The following is a 19,567-nucleotide window of genomic DNA, read 5'->3' as shown; positions in this document are numbered from 1 at the left end:
GGCCAGTTGCGAAAGTGCCTGGCCCTACAGGGGGAAAAAACCAAACAAACAAACAACAACAAAAAAAAACACCGATGTTCTGGAAAGCATAACCAGGAGGCATCCTGCTTGGCTGGGGCTCCTGCCCTCCCCGGCAGTGGGGTTGTAAAGCTCTGTGTCGTGTGGGACCTGCCGGGGGGCTTTCAAAAGGCTGGTCATGCCTCGCTGGTGGAAAACACTTAAACAATATTCCTGGCTCTCAGCAAAGACAGGTATAGTGCCTAAGAGAATTTTTTTTGTCTTGTTTGGGCAAAAAGGTTGGATGATTTTATTATTGTTATAGCCATAACTCTATAAATACCTCGAAAGCTATAAAACTTGTGTGAAGTGATGCAAGCTAATGGGCCTTTGACCGCATACTGTTTCTGTTTTCAAGCAGAGGTACTCACCAAATGAGGAGTAGAGAGATACATTATTCAAGTGATTCCTAGACTGCCTGGCCTTGTTGTTGTTGTTGTTCAAGTGTGGGATTCTTGTGGTGATAGAATAGGGTAAGCATCTGAGCAGTCTTCCGGCTGTGGCAGGTGGGTTTATTCTTGCATGCAGGTGAGTGGCAGGGCATGGGTATGATTTAGGAGACCATCACGGCTACCTGAGCTCTTGCAGTGTGGAAGGTTTGGGGGACAGGCAAAGAGAGAATATAGGCTTGGGCTCAGGCATGGACCCTGGGTGCCGCTGCCTGTGGCCATGGCTAAGTGCTACCTGTCCTTACCCACTCCCAGGTTCATCTAGACAGTAATCAGTGGGATTGACCTTGATAATCAGGGGTGATTATCTCTAAAGAGTCAGATCCAAAGATGCCAGAGAACTAATGGCCGCAGAGGTTAGTAGCTTGCCAAATGTCAGGTAAGAGACAGAGAGCCAGCCTCCTGGTGGACTCTTTCTGAGAGTGATGCCAACCATGCCATTCTGCAGCTCCCCCAAGAATTTCTCCATCTTTCACCATCAGCGTAACTCTGTAGGTGAGCAGTGTAGCAGGGGCCAGGTCAGGGGACAGTGCTGCCTGTGACCTGCCTTTCTGCAAGCATGCAGCCCAAAGAGTTGCTCCGTCTCACTCCACCCCTCCGCTGCACCTTACATGGGCGGGTTATGCATGAGCAGTGCGTTTCCTGCTTGGACTCAAATCTACAGTCAAACATATTGAGGAAGCATCATATGAACACATCAGTGGTGAACACGGACATTGGGTTTTGGAAATACAGGCAAAGTGGGAGAGTATATTTGCCCTGTACTCCCCAAGAATGAAAGAGCTACTTGTGATACGGGGCTTGCTGTCTTAGTTCTGGTTTGGTTTGTGAAGAGGGACAGCTTTTTGTAGTTGTGTGGTTGTAAGGATACCATGGAAGGGCTGTTAGTGGACAACAGCTGTTTCTTAGGGTGTGCTGCTCCAGTCCTTGGCATTCCAGCATGCACTGGGGTGGGAATACATTCGTCGGATGACCTTGTGCTAAACTAGCCTTGCACATGCAGGCTGAGAAGAACAAACCCTCATCTGGAGACCTGAGAAGAGTGTCTCCTGGGCTCAGCCACACAAGGTGGGGCAATGAAGAGGCAGCGATGGCAGGGACCCAGCCACTTTTGCTAGTGTCTGGGGGCACTGCGGCCCATTTCCCCAGAGACACAGGTTAGTGTGTTTAGAAGCTATTTGGAACCGGGCAGACGGCTGATATTTGCATTACATTTGCCGAATGCAACACGTCCTCTTCCCTGTGCATTTGGACCCACAAACCAACTGGCATATTCACACTGCTCCCTGGACCTGGAATCCTTCTATTGTTTTGGCACTGCTCACACCCCAAACTTGAGAGCTTTGCCCTTTTACATTCTTGCCACTTCCGTTCTACACCAGCCAAGCTCACATTTTTGATATAGCTGTCCTGTGGAGTGAGTGAGCAGGGCCAGGCCCTCTGCATCCTCTTTTCTCCGGCACCCATTACAGCTCTAGTCCTAGTGTGCTGCAGGCCTATGGCACCTGTTCCCCAATTCCAGTCTACCCCCTCCTGATACCTGTTCCTATCCCTAGCACCCAGCCCTTCGTACCATCCCATAGTAGTGCTGTACCTGATTAACACCCTGTGCCAACCATAATCTTAAATGACTCACCTTTCTCTTCTGGAAAACCAGATACAAAGTCCTGGGGCTCCTTCCCCCCAGCAATCTACTGTGACATTGATCCGTGCAGCTGTGCAGTAGCCGCCATCCTGCTCGGGTGCCTGTCCTCACTGAACTGATCCTCATGTTCCTGCTGCCCCAGGAGCCGCTCTGCCTACTTGCTTGATTTTGAAAGCTGCTGACAGGGCCAGCGTTATCCCATGCTCTTTGGGCCTATTTTGAGCTCGTTGCTTCAAAGGATCCCTTGTGTTCTGTTGCCTTTCTTGTATTTTTATTTTATATGATCTGGGAAATCAGGCTTCCTGCTCTCCTATACCTGCATGCTTTACTTTTGTTCCCATAAAATACCTATCAACCCTGCCTGGCAATCCAAACTGAGATGAAACCACCACAGAGGCCACCTGCTCAGGAAAATGAGGGTTTCTATCCCAGTTCCATTGTTCCTGGCTATGTGTCTCTGGGAATGTATCTTAACCCCTCTGAGCTTCAGTTTCCTTGGCCGTAACACTAGCTGTCAATGGTTGCTACGAGGATTCACTAAGACACTGTGGGCGGTGCAACACATCTCTCGCAAGGAGGAATCTGCCAGTGGGATCTCTAATCCTAGGAGCTGCCGCCTCGGTTTGGCTGCTCTCCTGTGGACCTCGGACCTGAAGGACTCTTGCGTCTGGGCGCAGGTTTCCATTAGGTCTAGCATGCCATGATCTTAAGTAGGTAAAAATAGTGACAAACTCACCTACAACTGTTTCCAATTCACAGTAGGTGAGGTTTTAGCAAGATTTTGGCAAGAAATGTTCTCTGCTGACAGGGCAGAGAAGGGATTCAAAAGCTGTACAAGCCTGTGGCCATTGCAGACAGTCCCTGCCTCCTTCTCGGAGGTAGGGACATATCCAGATGTTCCTTCAGCTGCCTCGTGGGCTGTTGCTGTTCTAAAATGGATATTCTCGCCAGGATTTGTTCAGTATGCACTTGGTTCTTCCCAGTTACTGGGCTTATGAGGTGAGGTGAGAGACGGGAATTGCTAGGGACTGAGTTCATTTGCATTTGCTGGGAGAGTCTCCTCTGACCCAGAGTTTCCGCCTACTCAGTCGGTTCTGGTGGTTTCCTTCTGCCCTGCTTTTCCATGCTGTGGCAGGAGTCACAGGCAGGCGTTGCCCTCATTTTTAGCCCTAGATTGTCAATTTGTGCGGCTTTTTAGAAAATGAGTCAAGCACCTTCAGTAGGAGTCTATAAGCCCTCTGTAGACCTGAACTATTTATGTTTGTCTCTGCAAGCCAGGATGAGATGTGGCAGCCTGAACAATTTTTTTTTTATTGATAAATAAAGAATCCTTGCAGCTTTGGGAACATTTCTGCTCTGCAGAACACACCTGTGTTTAGCTTATATCTTCAGGCCCTCCAAAATAGCTGCGGCATCTGTGTTCCTGCCGCCCCCAGCCCTGCCTTCCTGGTTTGTGCTCAGAACGTGTTGGAGAAGATTCCAAAGCCTCTGAGTTTGTTTCCAACTGGGGCAGCTCCCTGGAGAAGGACTGAGGGCAGCCTGGTGGGATGGAAGCCAGGCCCAGCTGAGAGGGCGGCCGCCAGGGGGAGGCGGGCCTGGCCGTGGCTATGCCCTCTCGGGGCAGGAGGGGCCCGGCTCAGGGGAGAGACTGTGTGTGTTCTTGGCCAGTAGCCTCTTGGCCTTTGTCAGACATCCGCCCTCTAACTTGAAAAGTTGATTTCTCACATGACCTGCTTATAAACAAGAATGAATTACTTGCCTGGGTAGCTATGTGTTCGACCCTTAAAGCAAGCAAGCCCCTCTCTGCTGTGACAATCCCGTGTGACAACGTAAAAACCAAAGTAGATGCTATTATGGGCTCAAATTGTGGAGTGGTGAAGATGGAGGGAAGGGGAAGATAGTGGTGCAGGGTATCATTGATGCTCATGCTAGGAGACCAGTCGGGCACCTTACAGGAGTGGACCCAAAGCCTTGGATAAGGTTGTCTGTGGCACCCTGGACTCCAGGCATGCGATCAGACTGAAGATCGCTGGTTGCAGGTTAGGGTTTGTGCTCTCTTAACAGTCATTCATTGCAAAGCATCTGTGTTGTGCCAGCACTCATGCTAGATGCTGGGGCTACAGTGATGAACAAGAAGCAAAAATCCCAAATCCCAGACGACCCACACAAACCAGGAGTTGTGTCTTTTCCTAGGGACCCCAAGTGTTGGGAGCAAAATGAGGGTGGAATTAGGACTACATATTAACTCCCCCAGCTTCTCTCATCTCTCTCTTCCCTCCTCTGCATGCAGTAATGGAACGTTTACCTGCGGGACCATGCCTTGCCTCTGCAGGATCCTGGGTTGTTGGCAGCCACAGTGCAGGCCCCCAGGCACTTCAGTCTTGTCCTGGTGGGTCCGTGAGGAGCCTAGCATTTCACCTCATGTGCTCACAGCGGCTCTGGGGTTGACCTAGGACTGTGTGTGTTCTCTGCAGTACAAGGTCTCTTGACTGCTTGTTGAATGTCATCAGATCTTGGAGGCGAGGCAGGATGAGAACTGTGGGTGGAGCCTGTGCTTCCCATGGGAGAAGGGGAGTTCAGTCACTCCCAGAAGTGACTCTTGGGAAATCATTGATAGTCCCCGTCATCCCTGGGTACCTGAGGACAAGTGTCTGTGGCGTTCCCTTTCTAACTCGATGACTTAGTGATTATTATAACTTTGCAGAAAAACAGTATTACCATGCTGTTTACCCACCCATTTGTTTCTGGTGCTTGCAGTATGAAACTCAGTTTCTGATCTGTTAAAGTTACGGCATCACTCAAGTTGTTTCCACAACATCCGTGTGCAATTCATTTGTCATGAATACAGAACTGAACTGATAGCCATGCAGAGGAAACCCTGGGCTCAGCCCAGGCCTGGCATGAGGTCTCGTTGTATCATTGCCCTCTCCTGCTGCTACCTTTTACTCGCTTCCCATACCCAGTGTATTTCACCTTCCTCTTTTCTTCCGGGCCCTGGTGCCACTTGGCATTCTGCTTGCTGTTACTATGACAAAAAAAGCAAGGCAGGAGTCCTGAGCTCTGCCCCAGTCACTCCATGATTGCATGTTCTTTTGTTTGTCCTCGTGTTGGTTTCCCCTTCCTGACTCCCTGCCAGTAATTCATTAATTAGTTGAAGCATTTATTCATGGGAAAAATGTTTTCAAGCCCCATTGCTTCCCACTCCTCAGGAAGAAAGGTTGTCTCCACAAAGAGAAGTGGCTTTAGAAATCCCAAGGGAAAGATCCTGCTTGGCTAAGAAAGCCAATCAACTAAATAGATGGCTGGCCTTGACCCTTCTCTCTGAACTGCTGAAGCTTTTAGCAGAGCTAAAATTCTAGCACTAAATGGGGCTTCAGGGGTGAGGAGCAAATTAGCAGGTGTCACCCTGAAGATGATGACATGCTGACAGACCCATTAGAAGGACATGTTTTATGAGCGAATGAAGAAGTTAAGTATAGGTCTGGGATCATCTGGGTTTACACACATTTGAAAAATGCCAGTGTTCAGCAAATGAGTCACTTATGTCAGAGAATGTATTTCTTGCCACATAGCCTGTTTTCTTAGCCTGCAAGTGTCCTTATTCAATACAGAAACCGTGATTCAGCCCCTCCTCGCAGCCTTAGAAACCCACAGGAATATGGTTTGCCGCTGCTCGTCTTCCTCTTCAGCATAGCAAGGACAGCGGTTCGGCTGAGCTGAATCCTGACACCTTCATGTACTTGGTGGGGACTCTTGCTGCCCGACCTGGCTGCCGTCAGACACACAGCTATAAATTAGATTGGTAAACCCTGAGCATGGGTTGGCAGGAAATTATTTATTTAGTTTAGCTTACCAGTAGACCGGCAGAACAATGCCACCTTCAAGTCTTAGTGGTCATCATTCCTGATGCTGGGCAGCTGAGTTTGCGCATGAATTCCCAGGCTCACAAGGCTCCATCAGTTATGTAAAGCTGTCTGAAGGGACCCTATGTTTGTTCAGCCAAACTGTTATCTCTCCCCCGAGTGCCGTGCTTCAGTGGCAGGGTATCAGTCATCCCTGCACCGCCATCGTGGCAAGCTTTATCTCTGCAGCACACAGGAAAATCAGCATAAAAAATCTGTAACAAAAATCCAATTCCTGTCTCAAAAATCCAATTCCTGTCCGTAGAGAAGCTCCGTCTCATCTTCTGTTTCCAGCCTTTCTTTCGCTGTTATTCTGAGTGGTGCTGGGAGGAGCAAAGGAGATGTTGTGGCTGGAAGTACTTTAGAAGCCTAGAAGTTGAATGGTAAGTATCGCTACGATAACTTACGGGGAAAAGAAGGTCAAAGCCGAGAGGCTGTGTGCATTCCTGGGATGCTGACCTTTCCTGCCACTAAGGTCAGTACTCCCCCTGGAATTCCGCCTCAGTACTTAGGCTAATTTTTCTTGGGATGAAGATAATTTATTGCAATTGTATAGTCCCTGATTAAGTATCTCAAAGCTCTTTACATTCAGATTTGCATGTAATTGAAGTGCTCTTGTATGGCTCTAAAATGGAAAGTGACATGGGATGTACTTTTAAGTAATATTTAACATTTTTAAAGTAACACTCATGGGATAAAGAGAAAATAAACCAAGTGAATATAAAGAAAAGTAAAAAGTACCCAAGATCTCACTGCCTTCACATACCTCTTTCAATATTTCAACCATTATATTCCCAGACTTTCCTCATGCAGATTTTGAAAATACACTGTTAGAATCTTTGTCCAAAATGTGTCTGTCACATAGTTCAGTGGTTCCTCAGCTTCCTAACATACAGCATGAATACCAGGCTTCTACTTTATATTTAGCTCCTTTCCAGTGTCTCGCTATTCAAGGAACATGTTGCTTATGTTGAGGGGATTTCAAAAAGTTCGTGGAAAAATCGAAAAACACAAATTTATGTTGTTGCAAAGATTTGTAGAATCCATGTGTAGGTTTTTTCCCCATAGTATGCCTTGTTCATGGCTTTCTTACTTTAGAGGCAGAGAGAGAGGATGACAGAGAAAGCAAGCTGCCACCTGCTTGTTCACCTCCCAATATTCCCAGCAGCCAGAGCTTCACCAAGGCCAAGCCAGGAGGCTGGAACACAGCTATGGCTTCCCACGTGGGAGGCAGGGCCCGGTTGGTTCAGACATCACTAACGCCGTCTGCATCTTCACTGGCAGGAAACCAGTCAGGGGCCTGGGCAGAGAATGGAGGCCAGGCACTGTGACTTGGGACCACAGGTGTCCGGACTGCAATGCTGCCTGCTCCTGCAGAAGCTGCTCCTGCAGTCCCATTGTCCAGAAGTTCTCATGTATGTAGTTGTCTCTCCTTCCTTTTCTTTGTGGTGGAAGAAAGTAGCTCTTTATTACAGTGCACAGAGCAAGGAGCCCTTCTCTCTGATATGCAACCTTGGAGAGGTGGCATGATCTCACTGCACCTCAGTTTCCACGTCTGTGAAGTGGGTGATCATAGTTTCTACCTCTTGGTTTTGTGAAGATTAAATTAGTTTAAGTAGGGACTGTGGTTTGAGTGTGTCCCTCTAAGTTCTCGCGCTGGACGCTCAGTCCCCAGTGTGACAGTGGTGAGAGGCGGGGTCTTTAAAGGGGTGACATAGGCCCGTGTGAATGGATCAGTGCCATCATTGAAAGTGATTATCATGGGACTGGGTGGACTGGAGTCTTACTAAAAAGAATGGGCTTGGCTGCCTCCCCCTCCTTCCTGCTGTCTTGCCCTTCTGCCTTCCTCATGGAATGACGTACCGGTAAGGCTCTCAATAAATGCAGACTCTTCACTTGTGAGCTTTCCTGCTGCCAGAGATAGAAGACCCAATCTCTGTTCCCTTTGAATTACCAGGCATTCTGCACAGCAGCACAAAACAGACAAGACAGTGGCTAAGGCACTAAGCAAGCCAGGATCCCATAAGGGCACCGGTTCGTGTCCTGGCAGCCCTGCTTCCCATCCAGCTCCTTGCTTGTGTCCTGGGAAAGCAGTGGAGGATGGCCCAAAGCCTTGGCACCCCGTGCCCTTGGCGGAGACTCAGAGGAGGCTCCTGACTCCTGGCTCCTGGCTTTGGCTCAGCTCCAGCCATTGTGGCCACTTGGGGAGTGATCAGTGGATGGAAGATCTTTCTGTCTCTCCTCTCTGTAGATCTACCTTTCCAATTAAAAAAAGAAACAAACAAAGAGAAGAGAAGAAAGCCTGGTTCACAGTAAGGGCTATGGAAACGTTGCCATTGTTAAAATTTCCTGATTGTTCTGGCTAAACAGAAAGCCACAGCAGGGGTTGCATGCGCCCCACACACCAGGTTCTGGAAGATTCCACCTGTCTGCTCTCCCCGTGGGAGTGCCTGTGAACGCATTTTCCTGTCCTTGCCCTCACTGAGTATTGCCATTACTCTCTTCTAATTCTGCATTTTTAAAGCATGATTACTAAAGTTGAACACTTTATAATTCCGTTTTCCAATTGATTTTAATGAAAATGCCTTACATTCATGACATTAGCCTGTCATCTTTCATCTTACAATATTTTTTCTTAGCTTATGACTCATGGAGGTATTTAAGAGAAAAGTCATGAAAATAAATACCTTTTAGACTTCAACCTCCTCATTTTCCGCTGAGCTGATATGGTGCAGTAAAATTGATCCTTTTTAGGATGGTTTTATGGAAGACTTTCATATGTTAGTCCTGGGTGAAAAGGGTAGCTGGCTATTAAATGCCTTGCTTTCCTGCCTTCCTCGGGGCTTTCAGAGAGTCTGTTTAAAGCTTCCGTCCTTCTAGTGTTGTTTTTTTTTTCTAGTGGTGTACAGAGAGCCCCTGAGGCTCTGCATGGATGCGTGTAAGGTGCCTTAGATCCTAGATCAGGGCTCAGCAAACTGCTTCTGGGAAGGCTGGAGGGAACGTGTTCGGTGTTGCAGTAGTGACTACTCAACGCTGCCATCATGAAGGGCAAGTGGCTACAGCCGTCAGTGAGTGGGTGTGACTGAGGGCCAATAAAACTTTATTTATGGACATTCAAGCTTCCATAGCATGGATGAGTAATTCCCACATTCCTTGAAATATTGTTCTTTTGATTTTTTTAATCATTAAAAATGCAAAAAAGTATTCGTAGCCTGTGGGCTGCAGAAAAGTAGGTGGCAAGCCAGATGAGGCCCGTGTGTTGTAGTTCGCTGTCTCCTGAAAATAGAAGGTCTGAAAATAGACCTGTAACTAGTCAACCAAGATGCCAGGACGATTTAAGAGAAAAAGGATCATCTTTTCCATAAACACTGTTGGCATAATTGAACATCTGTGAGCAAAAATAAATAATAAAAATTAAAATCTAAGGTATTATGTAAGAGTTAACTCAAAATGGACCAGAGCTCTACATGTAAAACATTGAGAATGCTATTCCTAAAGACAGTGGAGCGTTTGGGACATGATGCCAAAGGCCCGGTCTGTACAAATGCTAAATTGGACTTTAAGCGAGGTGTTTGTCACTGTGGGGAGATTCTTCAAGCAATCACTATGTCAACCAGTACAGATGTTTCTCTTTCTTCCTATGATGAAGATCAGGGATCCAAGCTTATCCAAAAAGCTACGGAGGCACCATTTGTCCCCATTGGGATGGCGGGTTTTGTGGCAATTGTTGCCTATGGGCTGGGCAGACTGAAAAGCAGGGGAAATATGAAAATGTCCCATCACTTGATCCACATGCACATGGCTGCCCAAGGCTCTGTGGTAGGAGCAATGACTTTTTTTTATTGAGGTTACATTTTCTGTTGAAAATAAATAATTTGGGTTTGGACAATAAAAAAAATAAATTGGACTTTAGGAAAATTGCAGACTCTTATTGTGCAAGGACACTGTTCAGAGAGTGTCACTGCTGTGAAGGCCGTGGGAGCTCTGGTGTTCAGTTAACTGCCTGCTGTGCCATCAGTTTCAAGACCAGACATAACTTTGTGTTGTAAGGCCTTGACTCTCCCTGTTGAATTCTTTGCCCTGATGTGCCATTCTCTGCAGAGGGATACAGTCATGCTTCACTGATTGGACCCCGATTCAGCTCTGCACCAGGAAATCCTGGATTTTGTGTCAGACTTCTGTTCTGTACTCATTGCACTGAGCAAGTTAAATTGGTTGTGTATGGGTATGTGTGTGTATCTATATATATAAATAGATAGATAGATATAGATGTAGAGAGAGAGAAATGAGTGCTTTAATTCAAAAACTAAGGAAATCTATATTTATCTGGTGAAGAATGGAGTTAGAAGGTAATAGTTGAGGAATTTACCACTGAGGCACTGTGGCATGCGAGTGAAGCCACTGCCTGCAATGCTGGCATCCCAGGAATACTGGCTCAGGTCTGGCCGCTTCCCATCCAGCTTCCTGAAAAAAGCAGCAGAATAAGGCCCAAGTGTTTGGACCCCTGCATCCACATGGGAGACCTTAAAGAAGCTCCTGGCTCCTCGTTTCGGTCTGGCCTAGCCCTAGCTATCGTGGCTGGTTGGGGAGTGAACTACTGAATGTAAGATATCTCTCTCTGGATCTCCCTCTCCGTATAACTCTGCCTTTCAATGAAAAAAATAAATATTTTTTTAAAAGGAATTTGCTCCCAACTACTGCAGCTGGCAGGGATGTTGTTGGTCTTGAGAATGATGCTGGCTGTGCCCTTTGCCTCTTCTCTGTGACGTGAAGATCACCACCTCCTGCACGCTTCCAACCTTCTTGGTATGTCTCAGAGGAAGAGCCAAGGAAGTCTCTTTGAACAGAATGAAAGGTGCTGTGTACGTTCCTGGGTCTTCATCACTGAAGGAAAATGGCTTTCTCTCACGCCTATCATCATTCAATGGAAGAAGAAGCCTGTTGATGAACACAGAATCCATGCGGCCCTGGAAGCGGTAATGGTGGCTCCTGCCACTCGTGTAGAAGACTAGATTAAGTTCATAGTTTCGACCTGGCCCAGTCCTGGCCACGAGGAAGCTGCACAGAGTGAGTCATTAGATTGGAACTGAGTAACGAGTTCATTCACTCTTTCTCTTTTTCTATCTCCCTCACCTACGCCCTCCTTCTTTCCCTCTGTTGTTGCTTGAATAAATTAAAAAAATTTTTTCTTAATTCACCATGAAGAAGTGGTAAATGTTGGAAGAGATAGGTATGCTATCCTGATTTGAACATTGCGTAGTATGCACATGTATGGAAACATCCATCACATGGTATTCATAAACATGTACAATTTTATTAGTTAAAAACATAAATCTTAAAATATTTAACACTAGTGATCATCTTACTATAAATCACCAATAAATACAAATGAGGAATTTCTGTGAAAATGTGTTGTTCCTTAGGTTCCCATACGCAGGAAAAAGTGTATTAATACTACCTTAATGGTTTCTATCTTGTATCTTCCTTGCTCACGTGTTCTCAAATGTCTCTTGTCATGCCTAGAGCCAGATGACAAGGACATGTGAAGGGCCCTCTCTATCTAAGCATATTTTCCTGTGATTTCTGATACTTGAAGTTGACTTACAAAGGTAGAAAGTCTTCCATTTTACTCTTAGAAAACAGGCTAAAACATACTCTTTTTGGGGGAAGACTTCAGATCACATATGCTACAAGTGAGGCTGGGACTACAAAGCAGGTCTGGCGTGTGTGTTGTGGACACAGCTGCCAGCTGTGGCCCTGGCAGCAGCCTTGGGCTGCTCTGCTCTGTAGAGGCTTCAGATGGCAGCCAGGAGAAGAGGGAGAGTGGCTGTGAGCACAGGGCCGTGGGGCTGGCGTCCAAGCTCCTCTCCCATCAGAGCCTCACCGAGCCCTCCCGGTTCCTGCTGCAGGCCGCCTCATGCCTGCAGAAGCCATTTTCTTTCTGGGGACTGAGATGTGGTCTAAGTTTCTTTTTTCCCCTCTCATTTCTTAGTGACATTTGGAATCGAAGGCTGCTTCCGGGGTGTTTGCTAACACTGGGGTTTGTGGGAGCCACAGGAATGATTTACCCTCCCCTCTCTGGGGAGGACAGGAAGGGCTTTAGTTTGTTGGGCTGAATGACCTCCAGCCATCTCATTTTCTCTGTGTGGCACTATCTGAAAAGGACTAGGTGGCACTAAGTGACTGCGTTACTTATCTTCCTATGTAAAGCTGCATAACAGTGGCCCTACTTTACCTTAGGGAATATTGCACCTTCCTGTTTAGAGGAACAAAGTTCAAGGATAATTAAAAAACCTTGTCTGTATCTGCATCTCAGACATTCTTTGTCAAGGAATTCTTGGGGGAATTAGTCCTTGAAATAGCTCAGAATTTTAAAGATAGAGCTTCTAGTTCCATGATACCTAGAAGAAAATGAATTGGTTCTAATTAATGAGTATTTTGCTAAAGGGCATATATAATTTCTGGTTGTAGCTATGATGTGGTAAATGGTACTACACTCACCCTCCTGCCATAGCCAACTTGAAACTTTGACAGAATAGACAAAGCAACTGCTTTTAGGCTGAGGAGAATGGAAGCATAAGGTAGATTTCACATCCACCCTGCTTTTGGCCTGAGGGGAACTTTCTGAACTTCAGGCACAGAACAACTGAATGTAGACATGGAGCAGTGGACTTGCTGGATGGGGGCAAATAGGAAGTGTAACTCAGGGCTGCCAAGGCAGCACGAGTTTCAGGGTAGGGAGCTGCGTAAAGAGAGAGTCCCAGTAAGCTGTGCAGGCATCCCGTGAGTCTTTGGCCAAATAGTAACAGCCTAAGGCAATATTTCACTAGGTTATGTGGAAAATAAGGACTTGGGCTTGGGGGCTGGGAGCTGAGTGGAGAGCCCAGAGATCAACAGTGGTGCCAGTATTGGAGTTTTAGCTAAGTAAGGTAGAAAAACCAGATATCCAACTGAGAACCGACCCTCCACTCACCCTCAGCAACACCTAAGCACAAACCTAAACAAGTCAGACTGTCTCCAAGGGATTGCCCAGCATAACAAAATCAACACTCTTGAAAGGAAGACAACAGAATCCCATGTCGACAATGTAAAACTGCACAGTTGCTGAAGGCAGGTTATCACAGATGTTTAAGAAGCAAGAACATTTGGGGTATAGTGTGGGGACTGGTAAGAGCTGTAGGTGCTTTCCTGAGAGGGATTTTCAGGTGTCCCTTAATACTGATGTGACCCAAAGGGATTGTTTGTGGTTTGCATATTTCCCATTCCATTTTTTTTTTTGTTGGAGGTCAAGTAGTACATTAATTTTAAAAATCAAAAGTTAGTAAAGCAGAACCTAAAAGTTGTAGCGTGACAAGAGGCCAGAATATTTTTTAGAAGTATGTGAACTCTAAATCCTGGCTTACAAGTATTACAAAAGGTAGTGACTTGCTTGGCCACGGTGATCGTGGGACTTTGACATTTGGAATATGGCATTTTCTTTCATTGTCTTGTTCAAAGGACTTTTGCCCTTGGGCTTCCCACATTAGCTGTGGTCTAACCAGGCATTTCTTTGTACACTGAGTGGTTCTCTTTTGGTTTTCTTACCTCATCAGCTATGCTGTTGGTGAACCTGCTTGGTAACTGACTGACGGAGGTGTTGGAAATTCTGAGCAAAAGTCCCCACCCTGCGGGGTAGTTGCGTCTCTTAGGGAGGTGTTAACAAGCAGAGCAGAGCTCAGCGCTCCTGGGGTTGGCTTCTGGGGAGCATCTGCTCAGCACCCCTTGCACCCCGCTGACATTGCACACGCAAGGCATTCATTAAGAGATGTTACACAGCACTTTCCACGCTGCTGTGGAGGTGAAGGGTGTGACCCCTTGAGGCACATTGAGGCTCACTTGACAGCACAAGGAAATTGTGCAAGCCTCGCTGTCCCCCCAAGTGATGTCTCAGTCATCAAGGAAGGTCATGAGAACCAAGGACACTGCACAGCTTCTCGTGAGTTGGTACCAGGGAGCGTGGGAACAGCCGACTGCCAGAAGACGTGGCATTTGGACCCAGTGGTGAACTCATGTTTATCTTGTCAGTTTTCAGTTTGAAATATCCATTTCTTTTCTTTATTTTACTTCTTTTTAATTATTATCATTTTATGATACAGTTCCATAGGTCCTGGGATTTCTCTTTCCCCTCCGCAAGTCCCCTACCCTGCCCCCACCACTGAGTTCCCCTATATCATTACCATGGTATAGTTCTTCATACACAGTCATATGTCCATCATTGTGGTCATGGACAATGGCAGAGTCCAGCATCCTATTATCAAGATATAGTAAACAGTTTCATTGGGAGTCCATCTTTGTCTGGAAGTAGAGATACATACTGCATTGTATCTGCACATCTGGGTATGATAGTCTCCATTACACAGTTACTGTACATCCCTTAAATGAAAAGCCACAAAAAAATCACCAACAGGAAGAAAAATAGAAATTAAAAATGCCATGAAGTTAAATAACATGCTACTGAATGACTAATGTGTCACTGAAGAAATGAAAAAGAAAATCAAGAACCTTCTTGAAGAAAATGATGCTACTATATGATCAGTGAACAATTTAATTAAGTATTTTGAAGAGATGAAACTTAAAAAAAATCAAAATCCTTTTTGGTGAGATATGTCTCACCAACTATAACTAAATTTTCTTTGTATTTATTTATTTTTAATTTTTTTCTATTTGATGATTTTTACATTCATTCAGGTACTAGGATCTAGTCCGACTGGATAAGCCCCAGCCGGAGCTTTTGCGTGGCCTGGCGTGTAGTGGTCAAGCGATGTTCCATGCTAACAAGCCCAACTCTGGATTCCTGTGTGGGCTGGTACATGAGTATGACCCCTACAGATCTTCCAGTCTCTCCCCTCCAAACCACCAGATCTCAGTCCCCTCATTTACCTGCAAGTACAGTGGCCCTGGCGTTGAGGAAATTCTCAGACATTGGCCTTGGAGAAGGCCAGGATTTGCCCACTGCTTGGCAGTGGTGGACAGGGAGCTGGGATCCCCAGCAGGAAGCCCGGATGCAGAGCTGGGACTAAATCCTCACCTTCCAGGCACCAGGACCCCATGTGGGTACCAGTTCATGTCCCGGCTGCCCACTTCCCACCCAGCTCCCTGCTTGTGGCCTGGGAAAGCAGTCGAGGACAGCCTTGGGCCCCTGCACCCAGGTGGGAGACCCAAAAGAAGCTCCTGTCTTTGGATTGGCTCAGCTCCAGCACTGCAGCTGCTAGGGAAGTGAACCAGCAAATGGAAGATCTTTCTCTGTCTCACCTCCTTCTCTCTGTAAAATCTACCTTTCCAACAAAAATAAAATAAATCTTTAAAAAAAGTGAGAGAATGAAGTCTGGAGAAAGGTTGAGCCATTCATTCACGTAGCTGTCATTTCCAAATCGATGCGTGACCAACACTGTACTAGGTGTTGCAGGGACACAAAGGCATGAAAGCAAGCTTCTCATTTTCCAGTTACTTTTTAAAAAGATTTTATTTATTTTTATTTGAAAAGCAAACTTACAGAGAGTAGAAGAGACAGACCTGGTTCTCTCCCCAAATGGTGCACCAGCCAGAGCTGAGCCAGATTGAAGCCAGGAACTAGGAACTTCTTCCAGGTCTCCCAGGCGGGTTCAGGGGCCCAAGCACTTGAGCCATCCTCCACCGTTTTCCTATGCCATAGCAGAGAGCAGAATTGGAAATGGACCATCCAGGACGTGAACTTGCACCCTTTTGGCATGAGGCACCACAGGCAGAGAATTAGTGTGCCATGCCACCGCACCAACCCCTGAGTTTACTGTCTTCAAGCACCTTGCTAGTCCAAAGTGTAGACCACAAAGTGGCAGCATTGGCATCTCTGATCTATCCTAGACCTATTGAATCCAAATTGGCATCTTTACAAAATCCCCAGGTGATAAAGCACATTGAAATTATAGTATATATATGATTTATATGTATATGTTATATATGTTTTTTTTTTTCCTGAGAAGTACTGATCTGAGTTACTTTTTAATCAACCTGTACTTTGAAGTGACCTAGGATTTTTAAAAACACATGTTACGGGCCTGGCGGCGTGGCCTAGTGGCTAAAAGTCCTCGCCTTGAACACTCTGGGATCACATATGGGCGCCGGTTCTAATCCCGGCAGCTCCACTTCCCACCCAGCTCCCTGCCTGTGGCCTGGGAAAGCAGTCAAGGGTGGCCCAAAGCCTTGGGACCCTGCACCCGTGTGGGAGACCTGGAGGAAGTTCCTGGCTCCTGGCTGCGGATCAGCATAGCACTGGCCGTTGCACTCACTTGGGGAGTGAATCATCAGACGGAAGATCTTTATCTCTCTTCCTCACCGTATATCTGACTTTCCAATAATAATAAAATAAATCTTTTTTTTAAAAACACATGTTACATGTGCCCAGCAACACTGTGATTTTGTTGGTGTGGAGGCCAGGCAGGTATGGAAATTAACTGGGCTACGTGAGCAATGTGTGTGAGCCTGATGAAGACGCTGTGTTGCCTGCCTTGCCCCCAGGGAGCCTGGGGCCAGTCCTGGCTGACAGAGAAATGACAGTCACGGCAAGTGGCAATGTGCCACTCTGTATGCCCTGTGAAGGTTTGGCTGTGCAGCAGGAGGCTGAGATCAGAGCATTCGTCCCTCGTGGGCAGCCTGGCGACCGTCTGGCTCACACTGGCATGCATCTTTGTCTCTGAGCTCCTCGGAAGCATGCCCGGCCAGAAGGGCCCTGGCTGCTTGGCGACCCAGAATTCTCCGCTGTTGGCACTGTGGCAGCAGGTACCGTGGGAGATGCAGGACGGCCCTTATAATGCCTTCCTGTCACAGGAGAGTGGCGTGTTACATTTGATAAGGGGAAATATCCTAATTTATTCTTAATACCTGCCTGGCGACGAGGCACAAAAGGAACCGTTTGGGGCATTTTGAGACTTAATGACAGAAGAGTGGTCATTTTGTGTCAGAAGTAAAATTTATCTTCCTGCGCCATGCCACAGGTCCAGGTCGCCTATCCTCTGCTCTCCCGCTAATAGAGCTTATTTCCGAGCGTCATTTTTCCAGGAGCTTTCAGCTGCAGAAGCTCTTGAATTTGCCATCACCTCCCATCCCATTCAGAGACCGTCCTCTCATCTGCCGTTCTCATCATTGGAATCTGAGAATCTGCTAAAGTGACCGTTGTCTCAGGTTGTGCCTATAGTGAATGATGTGATTATTAACAGTGGGCAGGCTTGGAAGTAAATGACAGGTTTTAGGGCCACACTCTTTCATCTTTAGTCAACTCCTGCTTTGTTGCCCTGCCTTCAGTCAGCTCCTTCTGTCCTCCTTGGGGAGGCCCACTGCCTCTCTGGTGACCTTCTGCCCTCATCAGTCAATGACCACCTGCCCCTCCATTCTGCCCTTGACACTTATGGCCGCCATCTTGCCTTCCTGCTTTACAGCATTATTGGATAGACATCTGTTAGGGGCCTTGGCTCTACATTCCAATGCCTCTTTTTGAATTTTATAATTCATTTTCATTATGAGGGAAACAGTGGGAAAAAAAAAGTCCTTCATCCACTGATTGACTCTCCAAATATCCACAATAGCTGGTGCTGGGCCAGATTGAAGCCGGAAGATGATAACTCAGTCTGTGTTCCCCGTGTGAGTGGCAGGGACCAAAGTCCCTGGCCATCACCTGCTTCCTCCCAGGCCATGCCTTAGCAGAGAGCTGAAAGTACAAGTACAAGCAGGACTCAAATGCTGACACGCTGATGTGGCATGCAGGTGGTCCTGGGCATCACCGTAGCTGCTAGGCCAGAGGCCTTCCGCTAGGCTCCAGTGTTTGAGTGTTCTTTTTCTATACCTTTGCACGCCTGTCTTCTCTCCGCTCACACTTGGCCATCCAGCTCTTTCAGCTTTCTCGATTGTTCGTGCCTCTCATGCTCTCCCTCCAGGCTGTCCAGCTCTGCTTGGTTCCAGTTGCTTTCAATCTAACCTAGCCCTCCTGCTGGGTTCCTTTACCATTTGGAGTCACTGCCTCTGCTTCTCCCACTGGGCCCTGATCCCAGTCCCATGATGACCTGATCTTTTGCTTCTTCCCCTGGATTGCTCTCCTAGCTGTGTGCATTTTAGATCCTCAGTAAATAAATTGAATTTGCTGTTATTTTACACTTCTGCAAGCACAGCCCTTATACAAATAATTTCTCCCATCACTGCCGTCAGAAGCCTGGCTCTTTTGTCTGCTTTGTTGAAGAGACTTATTTTCACTTAGCACTTTACTGTCAGAATTAGTACTGTTTCCCTTCAATTATCTAATGTTGCTTGCAAAAAGAAAAAAAAAGCCTTAGTTCTGAGCAAACCCCCATGCCACCACAGGCCTCTACCCTGTGCCCGCTTTTTGGCCTGCAGCAGGCTCGCCCTTTCTCTCATCAGGCTCAGCCACACTGGCAGTTTTCAGCGTTGGCAACGTGGATCGGGTCCAGGGGCCACACTGTCTGGATTGTTACACTGATCAGAACGATTCGGCCTGTTCTCTGTGTGCTTTCCCTTCCTGCTTCGAATTACATGGCGCTTAGCACTGCTGGTGTCTTCCTGCAGGAGCAGGGGCCGGAGGAGCCGTCAGCTCTCACCGTTGGCAGACAGGAGGGATCGGGTAGCATTGTGCGCTGTTTTCCCCTGCAGGCGTGCTTAAGTTCTCACGTTATTTTGGATAGGCTTTTGCTTATTAGAATTTTCTTATTTTGTTTTCTTACAAATAAAGCAAAAAATACTCTGTTTTAAAGATTTATTTATTTTTATTGCAAAGTCAGATATACAGAGAGGAGGAGAGACAGAGAAGATCTTCTGTCCATTGGTTCACTCCCCAAGTGGCCACAATGCGGTGCTGCGCCAGTCCGAAGCCAGGAGCCTCTTCTGGGTCTCCCACGTGGGTGCAGGGTCCCAAGGCTTTGGGCCATCCTCAACTGTTTCCCCAGGCCACAAGCAGGGAGCTGGATGGGAAGCAGGGCCTCTGGGATTAGAACTGGCCCCTGTATGTGCTCCCAGTGCGTTCAAGGCAAAGACTGTAGCTGCTTGGCTACCGTACCGGGCCCAGCAAAAAGATTCTGGAACTAACTTTCTCTCGTGTATGTGTGTGTGTTTAAGGTTAAGGAGAAGCTTGGATTTGCACCATTTGGAAAGTTTGAAACACAGCACTAAACACATTTGAATGTCTTTTACGGATGCAGCTATGTCTCCCATGATCTGAAGTGAATGTGGGGGGAAGCCCAGTGTTTGTATGCAAACCCTGCATGCATGAGCAGATTTAACATTATTTGAAAAGCTGTTGATGGATCGTTTCTCTTTTGGCAGAGTCGTGTTATCCGTGTTATCGTGTTAGTAGAATGTTGTCTCTGCCTTCCCTGTGCCTCTCTAAGCTCTCTGTTTGTCGGTGCTTACAGAACTCAGCATCCGTTGTGCATCTGGCAGATTTTTGTGGAATGGAATATCATGAAGTGCCAACACGATATTGAGTGTTAGAGAAA

The 19,567-nt window shown here is 46.9% G+C and overlaps 1 protein-coding gene across 6 annotated transcripts in view; it reads left to right on the top strand.

The window, feature by feature from the left end:
• The window catches only part of SH3KBP1 (SH3 domain containing kinase binding protein 1), a 336,326-nt gene that overhangs the window by 244,925 nt on the left and 71,834 nt on the right, over positions 1–19,567 (top strand). The gene's annotated exons all lie outside the window — the stretch shown is intronic.

The sequence above is a fragment of the Ochotona princeps genome, chromosome X, assembly GCF_030435755.1.
Source record: "Ochotona princeps isolate mOchPri1 chromosome X, mOchPri1.hap1, whole genome shotgun sequence".
Lineage (NCBI taxonomy): Eukaryota > Metazoa > Chordata > Mammalia > Lagomorpha > Ochotonidae > Ochotona > Ochotona princeps.
Note: the sequence above shows the minus strand (reverse complement) of the source record. Positions and strands in the feature narration are given on the sequence as shown.